This window comes from Cherax quadricarinatus, chromosome 60, assembly GCF_038502225.1.
Source record: "Cherax quadricarinatus isolate ZL_2023a chromosome 60, ASM3850222v1, whole genome shotgun sequence".
NCBI classification, from domain to species: domain Eukaryota; kingdom Metazoa; phylum Arthropoda; class Malacostraca; order Decapoda; family Parastacidae; genus Cherax; species Cherax quadricarinatus.
Window position 1 is genome coordinate 16,707,757 of NC_091351.1, and position 22,836 is coordinate 16,730,592.

Sequence of the window (22,836 nt, forward strand, 5' to 3'; positions counted from 1 at the left end):
GTATATTTCTTTGGTAGCGTATTATGTTCCACTTGCACTGGTATTGCAATTGAATTTGAATTTTCTTGAGAGGGTTTTCCTTTCACTATTTCCTTGAAGCACTGAGTTATTTTTGCCTTTTTTTTGTAACGTGGTCCAGCATCAGTTTTGACGTAATTACCTATTATTATTATTCTTATTTAAGGTATTGTAATTTTGGTAGTCCTGTACCATTCATGGTTGTAAATAATGTTTCCTCAAGTGACATGTGTCATAATAATCCTAAATTGAGGATAATTAATGTCATGATTATTCAGGTTGGTGATGGGGTTAGTTTTCAATGTGTGTGTGTGAGTGGGGGGGGGGGGGAGGGATGGTGGGTCACCTGTGTTGCAGCACAGGTTTCTTAATAAGGCATATTGTAGGTCTGGTGTATTTGTTGCGAGTGGTATTATGGGTGATTGTCATTAAGCTTGGAGCATTATTGTGTTGAGGTCGTAATTTTAGGAGTTTTATTTATAGCCATTTTGTGGCCTTTGTTATTATAACTTTATTCCTTCTTAAATTGTGATATGTTTTAAAAACTTGTATATAGTAGACTGTCAGATGTTGCCTGGATTGTTTTGTGTTTATATATTGTTTTACTGATGTTGTCCTTGTTCATTTTTTTTATATATGTACCTATTAATATTTGTACATGAAGTTTTAAATAAAATATAAAAAAAAATATATGTATTAATGTTGATATGTGTTAACAAAAATAATATTAGTGCAGAATATATTAAGGTATGGGATGTGTGTACCTGATGTGTCTCGTATTACAGCTAAAGTATTGTGTAAATTCAGTGACGATAAAAACGTCTATCTATATGCACATGATTTGTATTTATTATATAGATGGAAACGAATATGGTTATTACTAAGTAAATTGAGAATTATACCTAACCAACGAGTCATTATATAAATATATGCATGGTATATTGCCATTTGAAGCCATTCTCCTGATGAGAACATTTATCAGGGTGGCAGCTGCCAAAGATGTGGATTATTAGGTACAGCACTGCACGAGATTTATCAAACCATACCACGGGCTGGGTTAGAACCCGTGATCAGAGAGTCATAAAACTCCAGACCGACACTTTAGCCACTGGACCAGCTGGCTACAATAAGATTCATCCAACTTGGTATATTTATACACCATAGGAAGGTTAGCACAGGTACCACTGTGACCACCAGTGCAAGTTTTTACAGACGAATCTCCCTCTAGCGTGGCCGTGACGAACTCTAGCTCAAGGTCCCTCAAAGTCGTCAACATGACTCACGAAATCGTAATGACATGATAGCAAACAAGCCATACGTGGTATAGTTTGTTTGCTATCATGTCAATACGATTTAGTGAATCACGAGATTTATTTTTGTAACAGACATAATGTAGCAAAGATTTGGATGAAGAATGTGTTATCATATGTTACAGTATAAGAAGTACAGTTGTTACCTGCTATTAGTTTTTTTTAATGAAGACATAAAACGAGCGTTTTTGAGGGAAATTACCTGCATGAGGTTTACAGGGTGTTACCTGAATTATTATGTGCAAGTAATTTGGACGAGGTAAGTGGAACTTAGGCACAGTAGGTCGCAGAACTGTCACTCCCTCGATGCTCACTACATCACTACTCTCACAAAAAGCTAGACCTATTAAATTATTAATTACAATATTAAACATTAATACCAATAGTGGTAAATTATAAAATGTGGACTGTATATGATTTGGCTTGCTGGGTACACAGAATATAATTATTGTAAATAAATTGTGGTGAGATATTCTCCAGGAGGGGGTATTAGCCCCCTTCAGCCACCTTCAGCCCCTTTCAGCTCTTTTCAGCCTGAGGGGCCCAGCCCACCCAGAAGAGGCAAGCATCTTGTTTACTGCTACGTCAAGTAATTACCAGCAGATGTTTAACCAGTGTGTGTAACAGTTACGTGGCCATGCGGATCTTTGCAAGAGACATCTGTTGCAAGTGTATAGTTTAAATAAGAGGAAATCAATCTCTTACCTTAGCAGGACAATTAAAGAAATCCTGTACCCACTTTATTACCATAGTAAAGATAGTGTACATTGTTGTCTATGCTTAAGACAGCAAGAATCAAGCATTCTGCTTTGCTTCATGGAGGAAGTTTGGCAAGGAAGCAAAATGTACTAGGTCAGCTTTTCCTTTATGGACTAGAGCAGTGGCGTCGTAGGAGGCTGGGACATCGTCTGACTACTTTTGACCCTGCTAGGGCTCACGTTGACGCCGGGATAACCAACAAAGAACACTGATCTGTGCATTTTTGTGCATAAAAGTGTCTCAAGAAACACATCAAGACACTTACAGAGAAGTGTGATCAGCTTCTTTAGTGACATTATGGTGAATAAATCTTGATGAACAGTGTAACAACGAGTGTTGCGATCCAACAGAATGTAGTGCAACATTCTTCAAAGAACACTATTCTTCAGTCAAGACAACGGATATCCGGGTGCAACTACAGGTCAGCTACAAATACCCAGGTACGTTTAACAAACACAAAAAGGACATCCACTGGGCAGCCGACTTACCCCTATCATGTTTATTAAATGTACCTGGGTATTTGGAGCAGATCCGTAGTTGCACCCGGATATCTGTTGTCTTGATTGAAGAATAGTGTTCTTTGAAGAATGTTTGAAAGGGGCTGAAAGTGGTTGAAGGGGGCTGATACCCCCCTCCTGGAGAAAATTTCTCCACATAAATTATAGTGGTGTTATTTGAAAAGAAATTCGTATTACCACTTACCATTTAATTACTGTAGATGGATCACACCACAACAACTGCCTAACAAATAGAATCATACACTGGCCAGCAACAAATCTAAATGGAAGGACTAATGGCATACTTCCCTGTGTGAGTAATAATTCAGTCTTCTTATCTTCCATCATCCACATGTAATTCTGGAAGTTACGCAAATTTCCTGTTCTAATTCTTCAAGAAGGAACATTAATATGGGTTCTTGTTACAAAATCAGGTCAAAAGACCCCAATTTGGCCTCGCTGATGCCGGATTATTAGCAAAATTTTCCGCAACAACCAGTGCTTACAAATTACAAAAATGGCGTCTCCCCTCCCGTATATCACTCCGCTGCCACTGCACACCCTCCTTCAAACAAACTTTCTTGAAGGGTCAAATCAGTATTATTTTAATACACAATTATTATATAAAAATTTACACATGCTGAATTTGGAAACATTCTAAATTTTCCACAGCATTCATGATGATATCGTTGAAGAGTATATAATTAAGTTGTTAGCTGCAACAGTGTATAGAACTCAAGTTAGAAATCAACAGATGTTTGGAAGATGGTTTACACAAAAGTTTCCTGTTGTGTAACAGGAATTACCAGTACAAGAACTGATTGGTTTATATCATGTAAATTGAAGTGTATGTTGTTATATACACATCGACTCCTGTATGTATATGTGATGTCCTAAGTATCGTAATTGTATAAACAAACTAACTGTAACAATAATCTCACGTTCTACTTTGGGTAAAGGTATTTGTATGGTGTCGTCATCATGTTTTCAAGTTCCTGCATGTTGGAATGACCTATGTATGTCTTATGCATACAAAGTTTTAAATAAAAAAACGTCATCAAGAGGAGCAGCAGACACATTGTAAACAGTAAATATGTCACTGTTTAATCAGTCTTCATCCTCGAAATCTTCGCATAATTCTACCTTCATATTTTCTTTTTCTGCATTAGTTCTCTGATGACTTTATTAATGAATTATAGTTTAGTGATTTGAGGAGTATAAAGTTGTGTAGTGTAAAGAGGAAACTGTAATTCTGTTTTTTTTAACTAGTGTAACAATCCATTAACTAGTAAGATAAATTAGTTAAGTATCTTAATTATTAAGTTCAATACAATGCTTATTCAAAGACCTAGTTGCAGAGTCACTCTCATTCTTATGATTACAAACACTGATCCAGATTTTACCCTTTTATTAAATGACTTACACGAATCAAATAGCAACTGTAATTATTATACAGCAGAGCAAGCTAAGACATTACTCAGAGCTAACAATAACATAACTATCTTTAATTACAATGTCAGATCCTTGAGCAAACATTACGATGACCTCACCGTATTACTCAATTCCCTTAATTCCAGTATGTCAATCATCACACTCACAGGAACTTTGCTAAAGCCTGGCACTACAGATGTCTATGCCATTCCTGGATACACAGCTATACACAACTGTAGGACAGACCAGCAAGGGGGTGGCACAGCTTTATACTACTCAACTCAACTTGACTGTATCAATAATTCTTGCACAAGGGATGAGCATGGTGAATATATTATAGCTAAATTTAAATCAAAAGACTTGCAAAGACCCCTCACAGCCATAAACATCTACAGAGTACCACAGTCAAACATTTATCACTTTAGTGAAAAATTAGGGAATTTGATAACTGATGCACATATGAACAAAGACCACCTACTACTAACAGGAGAATTCAACATAAATCTACTGCATGACCAGGACCCACAAGTAACTGAATTCACAAACACTATGAGCAACTGCTTGTTACTACCAACAATATCAAAACCTGCAAGAATCTCCCAGAATAGTATCTCTTTATTGGACCACATCTGGACTAACACCATATTCCCTTTAAAATCAGGCATAATCACAGACAACACCACAGACCACTACCCTACCTTTCTTATAACCAACCTTGGTAAACTGCCCCAAGACACTACTAAAGTTACCTTCAGACTGCATAACGAAACAGCTGTAAACGATTTTATAGCAGCTATGAATAATGTCGACTGGCATAATGAGCTTGAAACATATACAGACACTAATGAATATATTAATAATTTCATTAAAAGAACCCACTACCTCTATAACAAGCATTGCCCTAAACAAAACTAAACAGCTCACAGCAAAGAGACTAAACAGTCCCTGGCTAACACCCACCATCCTCAAATCCATTAACACAAAGCACCAATCTGAAAAACAGTACAGAATGGGTCAAATAACTAGAGATCAGTCTAAACCTTACTCGTCAGCCCCTTACCTGCCTGATAAGAAGATCTAAAAAGTTGTATTATGGAAAGAGATTACAAAACATCAAAGGTGATATAAAAAAGACCTGGAAAACCCAATCTGAAATTATAGAAACTTAAAGGATATCCAAAAACAAAACAATCAAATTAACAAAGTCAGACGAACCCCTACTCCCACCAACTGAAACAGCAGACTCAATATTTTCTTCTCCACCATAGGAAAGAATCTAGCGAGCAATATCCCAAGCTCAAACACCTGTCCATCAGACTACCTTACTGGCACCTACCTGCATACACTATTCCTAGCTCCCACCAACCCAACAGAGGTCTCGCTCATCAACACCCTTAAGAACAAGGCAGGAGATATAAACAACTTACCCAGCATTCTCAAATCCATAAATACAAAACACCAATATGAAAAACAGTACAGAATGGGTCACATAACCAGAGACCAAACAAAACGTTACTCGTCAATCCTAACCAGCCTGATAAGAAGGGCAAAAAAATTGTATTATGAGAACAGATTATCCAACTTACAAGGTGATATAAAAAAGACCTGGAAAACCCTATCAGAAATTCTGGGAACAAAAAAGATATCACGAAATAGCGAAATAAAATTAGCAAAATCAGATGAACCCCAACTCCCACCAACAGAAACAGCAAACAGACTCAATGATTTCTTCTCCACTATAAGACAAAACCTTGCCAATAAAATCCCAAGCTCAGATACCCCACCAAATGACTACCTCACCGGCAACTACCCGAACACACTGTTCCTAGCTCCGACTAACCCATACGAAGTCTCCCTTATTATCAACGCACTAAAAAACAAGGCAGGAGATTTAAATACCTTACCAGCCTTTATATACAAAAAAGTGTCACAAGTGCTATCACCAATCATTGCAACACTCTTTAACAAATCCATTGAATCCTCCACCTTCCCTACAGTACTCAAAATAGCAAGGGTCACCCCGATCCACAAAGGAGGAGACCAGAGTTGAATAACTATAGGCCAATATCCAACTTACACCCTCTCTCAAAAATCTTCGAAAAATTAATTCATAAACGAATCTACTCCTACCTTATCTCCCAAAACATACTCAACCCCTGCCAATTTGGATTCAGGCCTAATAAAAATACTAATGATGCTATTATACACATGCTAGAACATATATACACTGCAATAGAGAAAAAAGAAGTCCCACTGGGGATCTTCATTGACTTACGTAAAGCTTTTGATACAGTTGACCATGACTTGCTCCACGTAAAATTGTCACACTATGGTATAAGAGGGCACTCCCTCAACTACCTCAAGTCATACCTCAGCAACAGAAGCCAATATGTGTACGCAAATGGGGCAAACTCTTCTGCGCAACCAATTACAGTTGGTGTCCCACAGGGAAGTGTCCTTGGCCCTCTTCTCTTTCTCCTATACATAAATGACCTTCCAAATGCTTCGCAATTACTCAAACCCACACTATTTGCAGATGACACTACATACGTCTTCTCTCACCCGAGCCCAGTCACGCTAGCCAATACTGTAAATACCGAATTACAGAAAATATCTACCTGGATGAGGACTAACAAACTTACACTAAACACTGACAAAACCTCCTTCATTCAGTTTGGTAACAGAGCTACAGATGTCCCTCTTAACATAATGATAAACGGATCACCTATCACAAAGCTAACAGAGGGAAAATTCTTAGGAATCCACCTTGATAATAGACTCAAATTTCATACACATATACAACAAATTTCTAAGAAAATTTCCAAGACTGAAGGCATACTATCGAAGATACGGTACTATGTTCCACAGTCAGCCCTCCTGGCCCTATATCACTCTCTTATTTACCCCTATCTCACCTATGCAATTTGTGAATGGGGCTCAACAACAATTAACCATCTCAGACCACTAATTACCCAACAAAAGGCTGCAGTTAGAATGATAACAAATTCTCACTACAGGCAGCACACTCCACCAATATTCAATACACTAAACCTACTCACCATACAAAACATCCATACTTATTACTGCACCTATTACATACATAGAACACTTAACTCTGATATTAACCCTCCCCTCAAACATCTCCTTGCCAACCTCAACAGAACACATGACCATAACACAAGGCACAGATCACTCTTTGATGTTCCTCGTGTCCATCTCACACTAGGCAAAAACTCAATGCACATAAAAGGCCCTAAAATCTGGAATTCATTACCTGTAAATATAAAAGAAACACTACCTGTTTATAAATTCAAGTCTCTTCTCAAAGATCACTTACTCACCCAAAACCAAATAAATACTGAATAACTGAACCTTATAAATTGTATATCTTAAATGTTTCTCACAATTATATCACATAAATGTTAAACCTAAAACCCAATCTAACTTTATTATTTTTTAAATACACTACCTAACAGAATACTCCATACGACTGAATGTACAGCAATGCATGCAACCATATGACCTGTCTTTGTAATACTCATTTGTGCTTTATAGTTATCTGTTTACAATAATGTATTATCACTGATTTCATCATTGCTTAGTTAATTTTAAGCCAGCCCGTAATGCTATGCATAGTATAAGTGGCTTTGGCATGCTGCTCTTATCTGTATTTTTTGTACCTCTGTATGTATGCTCAAATTGTTAATAAATAAATAAATAAATAAATAAATAAATAAAATACTTTTATGTGCAAAAAAGCTTCACAAGTACTGTCACCAATTATTGGAACACTAACAAATTCATTGAATCCTCCACCTTCCCAAGCCGACTTGAATAACTATATACCAATATCCAACTTACCATTACTCTCTAAAATCTTTGAAAAATTAATTCATAGACGGATCTATTCCTACCTCATCTCAAACAACATACTACACCCCCTGTCAGTTTGGATTCAGGAATAATAAAAGCACAAATGATGCTATTATACATAAGAAAGAAGTCCTGATGGGAATTTTCATTGACTTACGTAAAGCTTTTGATACAGTCGACCATGAATTGCTGCACACTAAATTAACATACTATGGTATCAGAGGCCACTCCCTCAACTACCTAAAGTCATACCTAAGTAACAGAAGCCAATATGTGTACACAAATGGTGCAAACTCTTCCACACAACCAATCACAGTAGGAGTCCCACAAGGAAGCGTCCTTGGACCACTCCTCTTTCTCATCTACATCAATGACCTACCGAATGCATCACAGCTACTCAAACCCATATTATTTGCAGATGACACTACATACGTCTTCTCAGACCCAAACCCAGCCATACTCGCCAACACTGTCAATGCTGAATTGCAGAAAATATCTACCTGGATGATGACGAATAAACTTACCCTAAATACTGACAAAACCTGTCGGTATTTTATACCATTTTAATGTTCTATTTCATTCAGTTTGGAACCAGAACTGCAAATGTTCCACTTAACATAACACTAAATGGATCACCCATCACAAGACTAACAGAAGGAAAACTCCTAGGAATCTACCTAGATAGTAGCCTCAGATTCCGGACACATATACAACAAATTTCCAAGAAAATCTTTAAGACAGTAGGCATACTATCAAAGATACTGTACTATGTTCTTTGCACTGTATCACTCACTCATCTACCCTTATCTCACATATGGAATTTGTGCATGGGGGTCAACAACATCAAATCACCTAAGGCCAATAATAACCCAGCAAAAATTTGCAATCAGAATGATAACAAATTCCCACTCGTGACAACATACTCCACTTGTATTCAAAAGTCTAAATTTGCTCACCATAAAGAACATCCACACTTATTCATGCACCTACTACATACAGTTTAGTTAGTTTAATATGTTTATTATGCACCCCATACCCATCCTACAGAGGTACATAATGGGTCCAGGGACTGGGCCTCAAAGTTTTGATAGCTGAGCAAGTTACAGAGGTAATGAATTCACAATTTACAAAGGTAATGAACTCACAATTTACAAAGGTAATGAACTCCAGGTAGGTCTAGTCACAATCATGACAAGTTACAAAGGTATTTACAGATTACAGAGGTACACAATGGGTCCACTCAAACTTCTCACCAACCTTAACAGGACACACGACCACAACACAAGACACAGATCTCTTTTTGACGTACCTCGTGTCCATATCACACTGTGTAAAAACTCTATGCACATAAAGGGGCCCAAAATCTGAAATTCATTACCAGAACGTACTCAAGTAACCAGGGCTGAAAATCAATTTAAGACTCTTCTAAAAAACCACTTACTCGCCCAGGACTAAATAATCATCACTCAATAGTTAACATTATCAATAATTCTCCCAATTATTCTTAAATCTTAAAACTTCAAGACAACATATAGTAAATTGATCATCTTGTTCTTATACATTGTAATGCGACAAGTTTGTACAACTATAATTATTCAATATCGAAATGTTCAAATTTAATTGTTTCAAATACTCAATTGTACTTCATATTGTAAATTGTCTACTGTAATTTTTATGACTGAACCTTTCATTGCTTAGTTAATCTTAAGTTAATTTTAAGCTGCCTATAATGCTCTGCATACCTGGAGGTTACCTGGAGGTTACCTGGAGGTTATTCCGGGGATCAACGCCCCCGCGGCCCGGTCCATGACCAGGCCTCCCGATGGATCAGGGCCTGATCAACTAGGCTGTTACTGCTGGCCGCACACAGTCCAACGTACGAGCCACAGCCCGGCTGATCCGGCACTGACTTTAGGTATCTGTCCAGCTCTCTCTTGAAGGCAGCCAGGGGTTTATTGGCAATTCCCCTAATGCTTGATGGGAGGCTGTTGAACAGTCTTGGGCCCCAGACACTTATGGTGTTTTCCCCTAGTGTACCAATGGCGCCCCTACTTTTAATTGGGGGCATTTTGCATCGCCTGCCCAGTCTTTTACTTTCGTAGGGAGTGATTTCTGTGTGCAGATTTGGGACCATTCCTTCCAGGATTTTCCAAGTGTAGATTATGATATATCTCTCCCTCCTGCATTCCAACGAGTACAAGTCAAGTGCTTCCAAGCGTTCCTAGTAGTTAAGGTGCTTGACAGAACTTATACGTGCAGTAAAGGATCTCTGTACACTCTCTAGATCTGCGATTTCTCCTGCTTTGAATGGAGATGTTAATGTACAGCAGTATTCCAGCCTAGAGAGAACAAGTGATTTGAAAAGGATCATCATTGGCTTGGCATCTCTCGTTTTGAACGTTCTCATTATCCATCCTATCATTTTCTTTGCACGTGCTATCGTGGCACTGTTGTGATCCTTGAAAGTGAGATCCTCAGACATTACTACTCCCAGGTCCCTTACATTATTTTTCCGCTCTATTGTATGGCCGGAGTCAGTAGTATACTCTGTTCTAGTTATTATCTCCTCCAGTTTTCCATAACGGAGTTGTTGGAATTTGTCCTCATTGAACATCATATTGTTTACCGTTGCCCACTGGAAAACTTTGTTTATATCTTCTTGGAGGTTAACCGCGTCCTCAGCAGATGACAGCCTCATGCAGATCCTAGTATCATCCGCAAAGGATGATACGGTGTTGTGATGTATATCTCTGTCTATGTCTGATATGAGGATGAGGAATAAGATGGGGGCGAGTACTGTGCCTTGTGGAACAGAGCTCTTCACTATGGCAGCCTCCGATTTAACTCATACAAGGGACTTTTGACATGTACACCCAACTACTATAATTCCTTGTACAACTATATATCATGTCCAAATGAACTATATGAATATGAATATGAATATGGAAAGAATTCAAAAATTTATAATTCATTTCCTCCATGTACGGCTTTCTTCATAACAAAAAAATATGTAATCAAATTGAATGCAATAATAATCACATTCTTGACAATTTTTTCCTCTCTATATCATTACATATTATTGTATCAGAAAGTTAGCGCACTCATCTCACACAAGGAGGTCCGTGGTTCGATCCCCGGTATGGGTGGAAACATTCAGGCGTGTTTTCTTAAGGCACCTGCTGTCTTTGTTCAGCTTAGGTTAGGTAAGGTTTGTTAGGAAACAGGACATATATGAGTAGCTTTGCCATGACGGGTCCTGGTCCTGGTCTTTTCCATGTGGTGACGGGACATGGAAACTGGATAAATGTTTCCTGACGCGGGTCTTGGTCATATGACCCACAGCTGGAGCTTTTGGTCATGTGACCGAGCCTTGCCACTGGCTTACCCCTCTACAACTTTAAAAATTATGGTTATGATTATAATCATATTTTGTCCCTGTTCACCTATAAGTAAAATGGGTACCTGGGTGTTAGCCGACTGGTGTGGGTCGCATCCTGGGGACAAAAGTTTAGTTAGTTTAATATCTTTATTATGCACCCCATACTCATCCTGTGGGCGGTGGTCAAAAGATTACAGAGGTACATAATGGGTCCAGGGACTGGGCCTCAAAGTTTTGATAGCTGAGTAAGTTACAAAGGTAATGAACTCACAATTTACAATGGTAATGAAATCACAATTTACAAAGGTAATGAACTCCAGGTAGGTCTGGTCACAATCATGACAAGTTACAAAGGTATTTACAGATTACAGAGGTACGTAATGGGTCCAGGGACTGGGCCCCCAAAGTTTTGATAGCTGAACTAGGTACAAAGGTAATGAACTCACAAGTTACAAAGGTAATGAATACTGTAAGAATGGTTAATTGCGTTTATACACGGCTACAATCATGAACAAATTATAGAGTAATGAGCAATTCACACTTCCACACCCGGTCACAACTGTAGTGAGTTATTGGTGCAAATATTGATTGTTGAGTCACACACACACACACACACGCACACACACACACACACACATACACACACACACACACACACACACACACACAACACACACACACACACACACGCATCACACACACACACACACACACACACGCGCGCGCGCGCACACACACACACACACACACACACACACACACACACACACACACCCACACACACACACACACACACACACACACACACACACACATGGAAACATTCAGGCGTGTTTTCTTAAGGCACCTGCTGTCTTTGTTCAGCTTAGGTTAGGTAAGGTTTCAGATTCTGGTCTCTGCATCACTGTTAGATACTGGTCACTCACTCCTGCAAGCTATTATCAGAATTAGGGTAGAAATAGCATAGATAAGGTGAAGATAGTGTTGACGAGAGTGTGAGGTGTAGAGCAGACTATTCGCTGCCTGACCACGGTAGAGTGCGGTTGTGCTCTGCACCCCTCTGCTGTTTTCAGGTGAGCTACCTTGTACCAACATGGCGCTGAGTGTGAGGAGGTGCGTAAATACCATTGGTATTGAGTTGCTTCGTGGGGCGATTTCACCCTCTTCAGCGCAGGTATTACTCCCAACAATCATTAGGGAGACCTATGGAATCCAGGACGATGAGGTGTATGGTGTAGCCCTGAATGGGGCTTACAGAATCTTCGTCAAACTGAATTCCACGTCCGTGTACGAGTCTTTGGTGACGAGATTCCAAGACGTGAGTCTTGACGCTACTCCAGCTGTGAAGGTACGTTTGATCGACGTATCTCGCCACTTTACGTGGGTTAAGATTCGTAATGTCCCATTTGAGGCAGATGAGGCTGACATCAGGAATGTTTTTGAGGCATATGGGACCGTACATCTGGCACAACAAGGCAAGTGGACAGCAGGTGCTTACATGGGCCGTCTGGAGGGAACCTTTTCCCTGAAGATGACTCTGAGACATCCCATACCGTCTTACGTCGTGTTGGAGGACTTCAGGACGCAAGTTATGGTATCGTATGCCGGACAGAGACGTACGTGCAGAATATGTGGGGCGTACGACCATATGGCGGCAGCGTGTGTGAAGCTGAGGAGGGCGCCTGCACAAACTGGTGAAGCACCAGTTACCAGCGTGATAGCTGTTGTTGAGAGCCCCACGCAAAAGCAAGGGCTTGGGCGCTTGTGGAGTGAAGAGGTGGAGGATTCCAAAGAGGAGAATGGCGTGTGTGAGGTAAACTGTGACGTAAAAGGATCTGTTACTAAGCAAGGGAAAAGTACAAAGGTGCAAGTGCAGGAGGAGGTGCAGGCTCTAGAGGAAGAGCTTCAGGAAGTGTTAAGGACATTGATGCCGCCTGCAGAGGATGTTGTTCCTGAGCTGGTGAGAGGCACGGCGTTGCCTGTAGAGGAATGTAATGATAAAAACCATAGCAGGGTTGATGGGCCAACTAGTAAGCGTGAGTTGTCAACGTGTGCTGTGGAACGAGGCGTGGTGGAGGTTGAGGTACATCGTGAGGGAACCTCATTAGATAACATGAATGTGGAGGGCATCACGAGGAAGAGAGCGGCGGCGTTAGACTCAGATGATGTCCTAACGCCGGCGCAGAGGTCTGGGAGGAAGGAAGAGCACTGTCGAGGTAGTTACGATAAGAGGCATCGCAAAAAAGGGGGGGGTGGTTGATGGTGTGAAGCCTTGTGCTGGCTCTGGGGCAGGAGGCCCTGGGATGAATGAAGAGAGGAGGAAGGGTTGGAAACTATAAAGAGGCCTTAGGTGTATGACTGTGAACGTAAATGGACTGTGTAATAGTGTGAAGAGGGAATGGTTTCGAATGTTTCTGTATAAATAAAGGGTGGATGTAGTGTTCCTGCAAGAACACAATTTCAAGGAGGGAAGAATGCTAGAGGTGGAAGGGTTTCGGGTCATGACTCTGCCATCTGTACGTCTGAAAGGTGGTGTGGGTATATTGATCAGGGAGGCGAGCCCGTTTGTGTTGCTAAGAAGTGAGGGGGAAGGGGGGGAAGAGTGTTGCACGTGGATGGGTGGTGGATGGGGCAGAGGGTATCCTTTGTAAGTGTGTATGCACCAGCAGAAAATGATGTGAGGGTAAAAAGGGATTTTGTATGCGAAGAACTAGTTTTCTTCTTACGTGGTTTACCTGCGGTGGCCATCGTTGGTGGGGACTGGAACTGCATTATTGGGAGGGCTGACGTGGAACCAAAAGGGGCGGGGCACATGTCGGCGGCCTTGTGAGATCTTTTGAGGGATATTAGTTGCGGGATGTGGTTGGAGGAGGGGCGTGGGAGGTAGAGCACACTTTTGTAAGACGGGTTTACGCGGCTAGGTTGGATAGGCTGTATATATCTCGAGGGGTTTGGTTGACATTTTTCCGTACAATAGAAGTAGCTTATTCGGATCATCGGGCGGTAGTAGCAGAGGTGGGGTGGGAGTCACTAGCAGGTATATCTAGGGGTTATTGGAAGTTAAATACAAGTGTGTTAGGCGATGAGGAGGGGATAGAGGGATTTGCAACGCTGTGGGAGGGGTTACGTGCAGAGGTAAATGGGGTAGAGGATGTGGTGGGATGGTGTGGCTAAAGAACAGATTAAGCAATATTATGTAAAGGAAGGGAAACGTATCAATTCTTTAAAATATGGGCTTGCCAACTATTTGGAGGATAGGTTACGGGGTTGTTATGCTAGGGGAGCGGTGGCGGGCACTTATCCAATGGATGATATTATGGCAATTAAAGGGAGGCTGCGTGAGGTACAGGATGAGAGGTTCCAAGCGGTGCGGGTACAGGCAGGGGTGGAAGAGGTGTTATGGGGCGATAGACCTTCATTGTGCGTATTGCGTAGGCAGAAACAAAGACAGCAGGCAATGACTATACCATGGTTGGAGGTTCATGAGTCGATAGGAGGGTACAGGGAGGGGCAGGTCATACAAGCTACGGAAGGAATGGGGGCGTTTGCTGATAAGTGGTATGAGAAGTACTGGCAACGAGAAGGGGTAGAGGATGGGGTTTTAGAACAGGTGTGTGGGAGTGTGGTATGTCAGTTGCATAACAGTGATAGGGAAGCACTGGATGGGGAAATAACTGAGGGGGAAATATGGAGGGCTTTAAGTGGAATGCGAAAGGGCAAAGCACCGGGAATTGATGGACTCCCAGCAGAGTTTTATCAGCAGCATTGGGAATTAATGAGGCATTTTTTGGTTAGGTTATTAAATTGCATGAAGGAGAGAGGTGAGCTGGGTGAGAAGCAGGCAACGGCTGTCGTTGTATTGGTACCGAAGGGTAAGGGGCAGCATACGCTTCGGGATTACCGGGCGATCTCGTTGTTATGCGCAGATTACAAATTGTTTGCCAAGATTTTGGGAAATCGGGTCAAGTGTGTGGTGGGGCGGGTAGTATCAAAAACTCAGTTTGGTTTGCCAGGTAGGTCTATGGTGGAGGGGCATGGGTTACTTAGGGATTTTGTGGAGGCAAAAGGGGGGAGGGGGGAGGGGGGGAGGTTTGGTGGCGCTCGATTGGCAAGGGGCATACAATAGAGTGGATCGGAATGCATTGAAAGCCATCCTCAGGGATCAGGGGTTTGGGGAAGAAATAGTGGGTTGGGTTGAGGCGTTGTATGGAGGTGCAATGGCGAGGGTACAGATTAATGGTCGATTGGGTGGGAAGATTGTAATGGGTAGGGGACTTAGGCAGGGGTGTCCTATGCCACAATTATTGTTTGTGTGCATACAGGACCCCTTTTATAGATTGATGGAGCAGCGTATGTGTCACGTAGAGGGACCAGGGTGTGAGGTTGCGAGGGTTTGGCCAGTTTTAATTGGGTATGTGGATGATACAACTGTTCTGATCAGGGAGGGGATGTCAATGGACACATTAGATGGGGTAGTACGAATGTTCGCAGGGGCAACTGGTATGAGGGTAAATTCAGATAAATCCATGGTTATGGGGTTAGGAGCTTGGGCAGGAAGGGTTGATTGGGGTAGTGCAGTTGTGAGGAAGCACGTGAATTCGTTAAAAATTTGCAGTCTTATTTATGCAGACGATCTACCTGTGGCACGCATGGAAAACTCGCTTAGGATGGTAGAAAGGATTCAGGGATGCTTGGGTGCATTGCGACCTTATCATTTGACCCTTGTGCAGCGTGCCATTGTTATTAATATCTTACTGTATAGCAAAGTATGGCACGTGGCAGCCGTGTTCCCATTAACTGGGCCAGCAATAACCAACATACTTAGGAAGGTTTTTAAATTCTTGTGGGGTTCGAGCTGTGATTGGATTAAAAGGGACGTGGTAATGTTACCTGTAAGTAAGGGGGGTTGGGATTGCTGGACTTAAAGCGGAGGGTCAAATGTGTCTTCATTAAAAGGGAGGTGATGAGGGAAAGTGTGGGTGGGGGGGGGTTTGGCCAGGATCCATAACAGATTGCAACGGATGTATACAGGAGTTGAGTTGCATGAGTGTGAAACTGTGTTGAGGGCTCTGGCATGGGATCGAGAGCCAACAAAGGTTAAAATAGGTAGGTTGTGTAGATTGTTAGCCGGGAGGGTTGTAGCACCTGTAGAGGGAATTTTCCCCATGTATGCATGGGGAAGTATATGGAATAGGGTGAGTAGGATGAGGTTGCAACCTCGTGTTCAGGATGTAATGTATCGTTTTCTGCACGGCATTTTACCGTCGGGTGTGGTTCTACGGGATAGACGAGTCGTTGACGGGGGGGAGTGTGGGATATGTGGTGGGGAGGAGTCGGCTTTTCATGTAGTATATTTTTGTGATGGACTGAGGAGTGTCAAGGGGTGGTTAAATAGGGTGATAAATAGGATAGGAGGTAAAGGAATTTCTGTATTGAGAGCATTAAGTCTCGACGTGGGGGGTTGGGAGGAACGTGTAATCAGAGCTGTGGGATACATTATGGCAGATTATATCTATATAGTGTGGGGATTGCGGGGGAAACAGGTTACTGAGGTGAAGAGGAGGGTGTTAGCGTTAACGTTCTATAAAACGGTATGTAGAAATAAGGAAATTTATGGGAGGAGGTGGGTGAAGGATTTTTCAGAGGGATATAGGCAACTTACGTTACAGGTTTTATTAGACTTGTAATATACGAGGGAGGGGAGGGTATGATTGGAAAGTGTTGCTGGGGTAGGGAAGTCAGGGGTGAAAACAGGGTCGCCTCCCTGGTAATGGATAACAAATGTTTGCGAGAGTGTTGGATGAGTGATGCATGAGTGAATAATATGTGGACCACGGGTGCTAGCACCTGTGGAGCTGGCCAGTTTTTGTGTGACTGGACTTTACACTTATTATACATATTGTGTGTGGTAATATTGATTTACGGTAATGACATTGTAATTTGGAGATTTGCTATAATAATTGCATGTATTTGCTCCAACTTGTTTTCTAGGTGCCTTGCACTGCATAGTGTTGATGCTGTGATCATGCACGGTGTCCAGAGATATGCTGTGATATGTTTGAATTAATGTCTGTGCATTATTGTTCGTCACTGGTGTTCTGCAATTTTCAGTTTTGTTTTGAGAGTAAAGAGGTTAATGCACGTCAGATAGTGTTAATAAAGTTGGGCAACAGTGGTGTTATAGGTTTTTGTGGTTAGGTGCGTGCTAGGCACAGTTTTTATGTGTTACTTATGTCATGGTTATTTTTTATGTTGTATTGTACTGTTGTCAATAGCACTATGTAATGTCCATATAAGCTGTATAGAGCTTGAATATCATAGTTGAAGCTGTGTTATTGTTTTAACACTGGAATTGCATGTTTAAATGTGTAGAGGCTTACATGTGTTGGATTTTGAGACTAAGTTTATTCTTATTGTTTTGTAGTAATTTTGTATGTCTTTGTGACTTTTCTATATCACCATTGTTGTGTAATACATATTGTTATGTAACTGAACCATTAGGACAATTATATAAATTAATGTTTTGATCATTGCTGTGTGACATTAGATTAGGCAACATTCATTGTTTATAGCATGTTAGGTTGTAAATAGTGGGGTGGTTGGATAACCACGGGGGGAGTAATATGTCTGTATAATATGTTCAGTGCAATGCATTGCATGGTCTGTGGTCGATTATTAAGTACCATTTCGAGGGATGTGTATATAAAAGTGTTGTTCATATCATGTAATTCTGTTGAGGAGCTCCAACAGGTTTGGGTTAAGTGATAGGATGAGGGAGCAGGGAGGGGGGGGGGTGTACCCACACGGAGTTGTAAGTGTGGTGTGTAATGTTAGCTGTAGGGAGGATTGTGTTAATTTATAGACTTAAATGAGTTTTACATATTATATTTTTGTAATGTCATGTTTTAAATAAAATATAAAAAAAAAAAAAAAAGTCTCTGTAACTCTTGTAGGTTTTGTTACTGTTGGTAGCAACATGCAGTTACTCATAACTCATAGTGTTTGTGAATTCAGTAACGTGTGGGTCCTGGTCTTGCAGGAGATTTATATTGAAGTCACCTGAGAGTAGTAAGTGATCTTTGTTCATGCGTGCATCAGTTATCATACTTCCTAGGTTTTGACTAAATTGGCTAATGTTTGATTGTGGAACTCTGTAGATGTTTATCACTGTGAGAGGTTTTTGTAGGTATTTGGATTTGAATTTAGCTATTATATATTCCCCATGTTCATCCCTTGTGCAAGTATTAGTGATACATTCTAGTTGGTCTGAGTGGTATATAGCTGTGCCACCCCCTTGTTGGTCTGGCCTACAGTTGTGTATGGCTGTGTAACCAGGAATGGTATAGACATCTCATTGACCTCATCGCTTTATTGCCGTGAGGTTGTGCTGCGCACACGCTCCTGGTTGAGAGGCCTTCCTGCGCAGATTGATTTTCACAAGATGGCGCAGACTATCAGAAGGCGCGTCAACACTGTGTGCTTTGATTTAGTGCGGGGTGTAGTTACGCCTCAGTCCGCACAGGTGCTTCTACCTTTGATTATTCGCAACACATACGGCATTGCTGATCAAGATTTGTATGGAGTATCGCTCAACGGGGCTTACCGAATATTCGTTAAGCTACGATCGACGGCAGTGTATGAGCGCCTGGTGGAGCAGTATCAAGATGGCTGTGTGGACGTAAACTCGGCAATACGAGTTCGTTTAATTGACGTGTCGCGACACTACACTTGGGTGAAGGTACGCAACATGCCTTTCGAAGCTGACGAGGCAGATATACGGAACGTTTTTGAACGTTATGGTACTGTGCATCTGGCAACGGCAGGTACCTGGGTGGATGGGGCGTACGCCGGCTGGCCGGAGGGTACGTTCAACCTAAAGATGACGCTGAGGCATCCCATCCCGTCGTTTGTCATCCTGGACGACTTTCGGACGCAAGTGATGGTGTATTACGCAGGGCAGCGCAAGACCTGCAGACTATGTGGTGCTTATGACCATATGGCAGCACAGTGTGAGAGGCAGCAGCAACGACAGGTTGCAGACAGAAGGACGGAGCGAGGGCCTGACCCGAAGGCGGGGCCTGCCAGCGGGACGCCTGTAAAGGGCCATAGTTCGTCTTGGAGCAAGGAGGTGGAGAGAGAGTTCCCGACGGTGGGGTCGAGCCCATCAATGCCTGTAGGATCTACAGTCTCCGCTTTGGTGGAAGGGGAGACCAAGTTGAGTGGAGGAGAACGAGCAGCGGATGTGGCTTTGGAGCAGTTGACGGAAAAGTTTTTGGAGACGAAGAGAGCTGGAGATGATGTACAATCGGTGGTGGGACCTGAGGAGAGTGAGGACGAGAGGAGAGACAGCCAGCTGACTGCAGGTGCCTCTTCTACGGGAATGGTGACCGTGGTCGAGGTGGCGGCGGAGGTGCATTGTGAGGCATCCCCCGACCAGACCATGGATGCAGAGAGTGTTCGGCGGAAGAGGGCGGCAATGCACTCTGATTCCGATGATGTCTTGACCCAGGCACAAAGACCGGGGAAGAAACCGTGGCTGATGTGGTGAGTGGAGGCACCACAGGTGTGTCCGGTCAGGTGTTCGACCGGGGAGGGAATAGAGCTCACTGTGGTGAGCATGGTGGGAAAAATAGGAAGGCTGGTGACGTGTCTATGAAAGGAGTTACAGGGCAGCGTGTAAATCCCTTCAAGAAGGTTTCAGGTGTATGACTGTGAATGTAAATGGGTTGTGTATGAATGTGAAGCGTTTGTGGCTCCAGGGGTTTCTGAGGCGTCATGCCATAGATATTGTATTCATGCAGGAGCATAACTTTAAGGCGGGTCGGGATTTGAATGTGGACGGATATCGTGTGTTTGTGGCATATTCGGATCGTTTGAAAGGTGGGGTTGGAATTCTGATTCGGGAGACAAGCCCGTTTGTTGTAATTAGATGTGAGGGAGGGGAGGAGGGTAGGGTACTCCGGGTAGATGGATGGTGGAGAGGTGAGCGACTGGCAGTGGTTTGTGTGTATGCGCCGGCGGAGCGTGATGTACGGGTGAAGAATGAATTTGTGCGTGATGTTTTGGTTTATTATTTGAGATCTCTTCCCTCGGTAACAATCGTGGGCGGTGATTGGAATTGTATAGTACGTAGAAAGGATGTGGAGCCACGGGGGGCAGGGTGTTTTTTGGTTAGCCTAAGGGATCTTTTGCTGGGTGTGGGGTTAAGGGATGTTATTGGAGGTGGGGACCTAATGGTTGAGCATACGTTTCATAGACAGGGATACGCGGCCAGGCTCGATAGGTTATATGTGACGAGAAGTGTGCGAGTGATGTGTGTGCGTACGGTGGAAGCTGTATACACGGATCATAGAGCTGTTTATACGGACTTGACTTGGGCCAGCTTACCTAAGAGGTATCCAGGGTATTGGAAGTTAAATGTGAGACTTCTTGGGGTGGAGGAGGCGGGGTTAGATTTTAGGACAATGTGGGAGAATTTGTGGGGAGAGGGTAGGGATGTGGGTGACTTGCTGGGGTGGTGGGATGGGGTAGCTAAGGAGAGGATCCGGCGGTTTTATGTGCGATGGGGAAAGTACCAGGGTTGGATGACGTACGGGTTGCAGCAGTATTTCGAGGGTAGGTTGCAAAGTTGTTATGAGAGGGGCGTGCAGGCAGGGCAGTATCCCATGGAGGAAATCGAGTTGTTAAAAGGAAGGATTCGTGATTTGCAGAATGATAGATTTGATGCGGTGAGAGTGCAGGGTGGAATTGAAGAGGCGGTGTGGGGTGACCGACCATCGGCCTGTGTGTTAAGGGGACAGAGGCAGCGATGTATGGCTATGGAAATTGATAGGCTGGTGGTACATGAGGACTTAGGTGGATATAGGGCGGGACATGAGTTAAGAACAGCGGAGGCAATGAGTGATTACGTGGATAGGTGGTTTGGAAAAAATTTACTGAGTGTAGGGGTGGATGGGGAGGCTTTCGGGAGGTTGGGGGAGAATGTATCTTGTGTGCTAAGTAGCAGTGATCGCATGGCGTTGGGGGGGGGGATATTGAAGAAGGGGAGGTGTGGAGGGCTTTGGAGGGGATGGCACGTGGTAAGGCTCCAGGTCTGGATGGCTTGCCCTGCGAGTTTTATGTGAGCCATTGGAATGTGTTGAAGTCCTTCTTAGTAGAACTAATGAATACGATGAAAAGGGAGGGGAGGATGGGCAGGTTGCAAGGAACTGCGGTTGTGGTTTTAGTGCCAAAAGGTAAGAAACAGGACACGGTGCGGGACTTTAGGATAATATCATTGCTGTGTGCTGATTATAAGATTTTTGCAAAAATTTTAGGAAATAGGATGAAGTGTGTGGTGGATAGAGTGGTTGCGAGAGGACAATATGGTGTGTCTGGGAGGACGATGTATGACGGGCATAGTATTATAAAGAATTTTGTGGAAGGATCGGGAGGGGAGCAGGGGGGGGGTGTCTTAGCGCTAGATTGGCAGGCGGCATATGATAGTGTAGAACGTGAGGTATTGTGGTACATATTAAGGAGGCAGGGTTTTGGGGAGGAGGTGGTGCGTTGGGCAGAGACATTGTATACAGGTGTGGGAGTGTGTGTACAGGTAAATGGGAAGTTGGGGGAGTGGGTATCCATGGGTCGGGGTATTAGGCAGGGTTGTCCCCTGTCTCAATTGTTGTTTGCCTGTTTAACAGACTCTTTCTATAGAAAGGTGGAAGCGTGTATGGAGGTGGATTGGGGAGTAGGAAGTGGAGTGCAGGGAATAATAGGGTATGTGGATGACATGACAATACTCGTGCGAACGCAGAGGAGTTTACGTGCGGTTGGAGATGTTATTGATAATTTCGCGGGGGTTACCGGGTTAAGAGTTAATGTGGAAAAATCAAAATTACTGGTCTTAGGAGATTGGGTGGGAAGAGAGAGTTGGGGAGGGAATGTACATTGGAATATGGTGGACAGGATAAAAGTGTGTGGAATAGTGTATATGCGTAGTGCGAGAGAGGCGAGGATGGTTAATTCTGGACTTGTTGTGGATCGAATGGTGGGGCGATTGGATGGGTTGAGACCAACTCATTTGACAGTACATCAGCGTGCGATTGTTGTGAATGTGTTGTTATACAGTAAAGTCTGGCACGTGGCTGCGGTATATCCGTTAGCATGTCCGGATGTTACGAGGCTGTTAAAGAGGGTTTTCCATTTTCTTTGGGGTTCCGGGTGTGAATGGTTGAGTAGGAGTGTGGTTACTTTACCGGTCAACAGAGGAGGATTGGGGTTGATTGATTTACGGTTAAGAGTCAAGTGCATTTATTTAAAGTGGGGGTTACGCCGTGTGCGGGGTCATGCAGGGAGGGGCGTGAATGGCTTGCATGAAGAGGTGCGAATGTGGTGGGGAGGGTCGGAGATGAAAGTGTGTGAAGACGTGTTGCGGGCGTTGCTGCATGTACGGGACCCTAATAAAGTTCGAGTGGGTGTTTTAGAGCGTGTTGTAAGGGCGAAGGTAGTCGTGAAGGCTGAGAGTATCTACCCTATGTATGCGTGGAAGGATATATGGGAAAGATTACGGTTGATGCGCGTGCGTCCA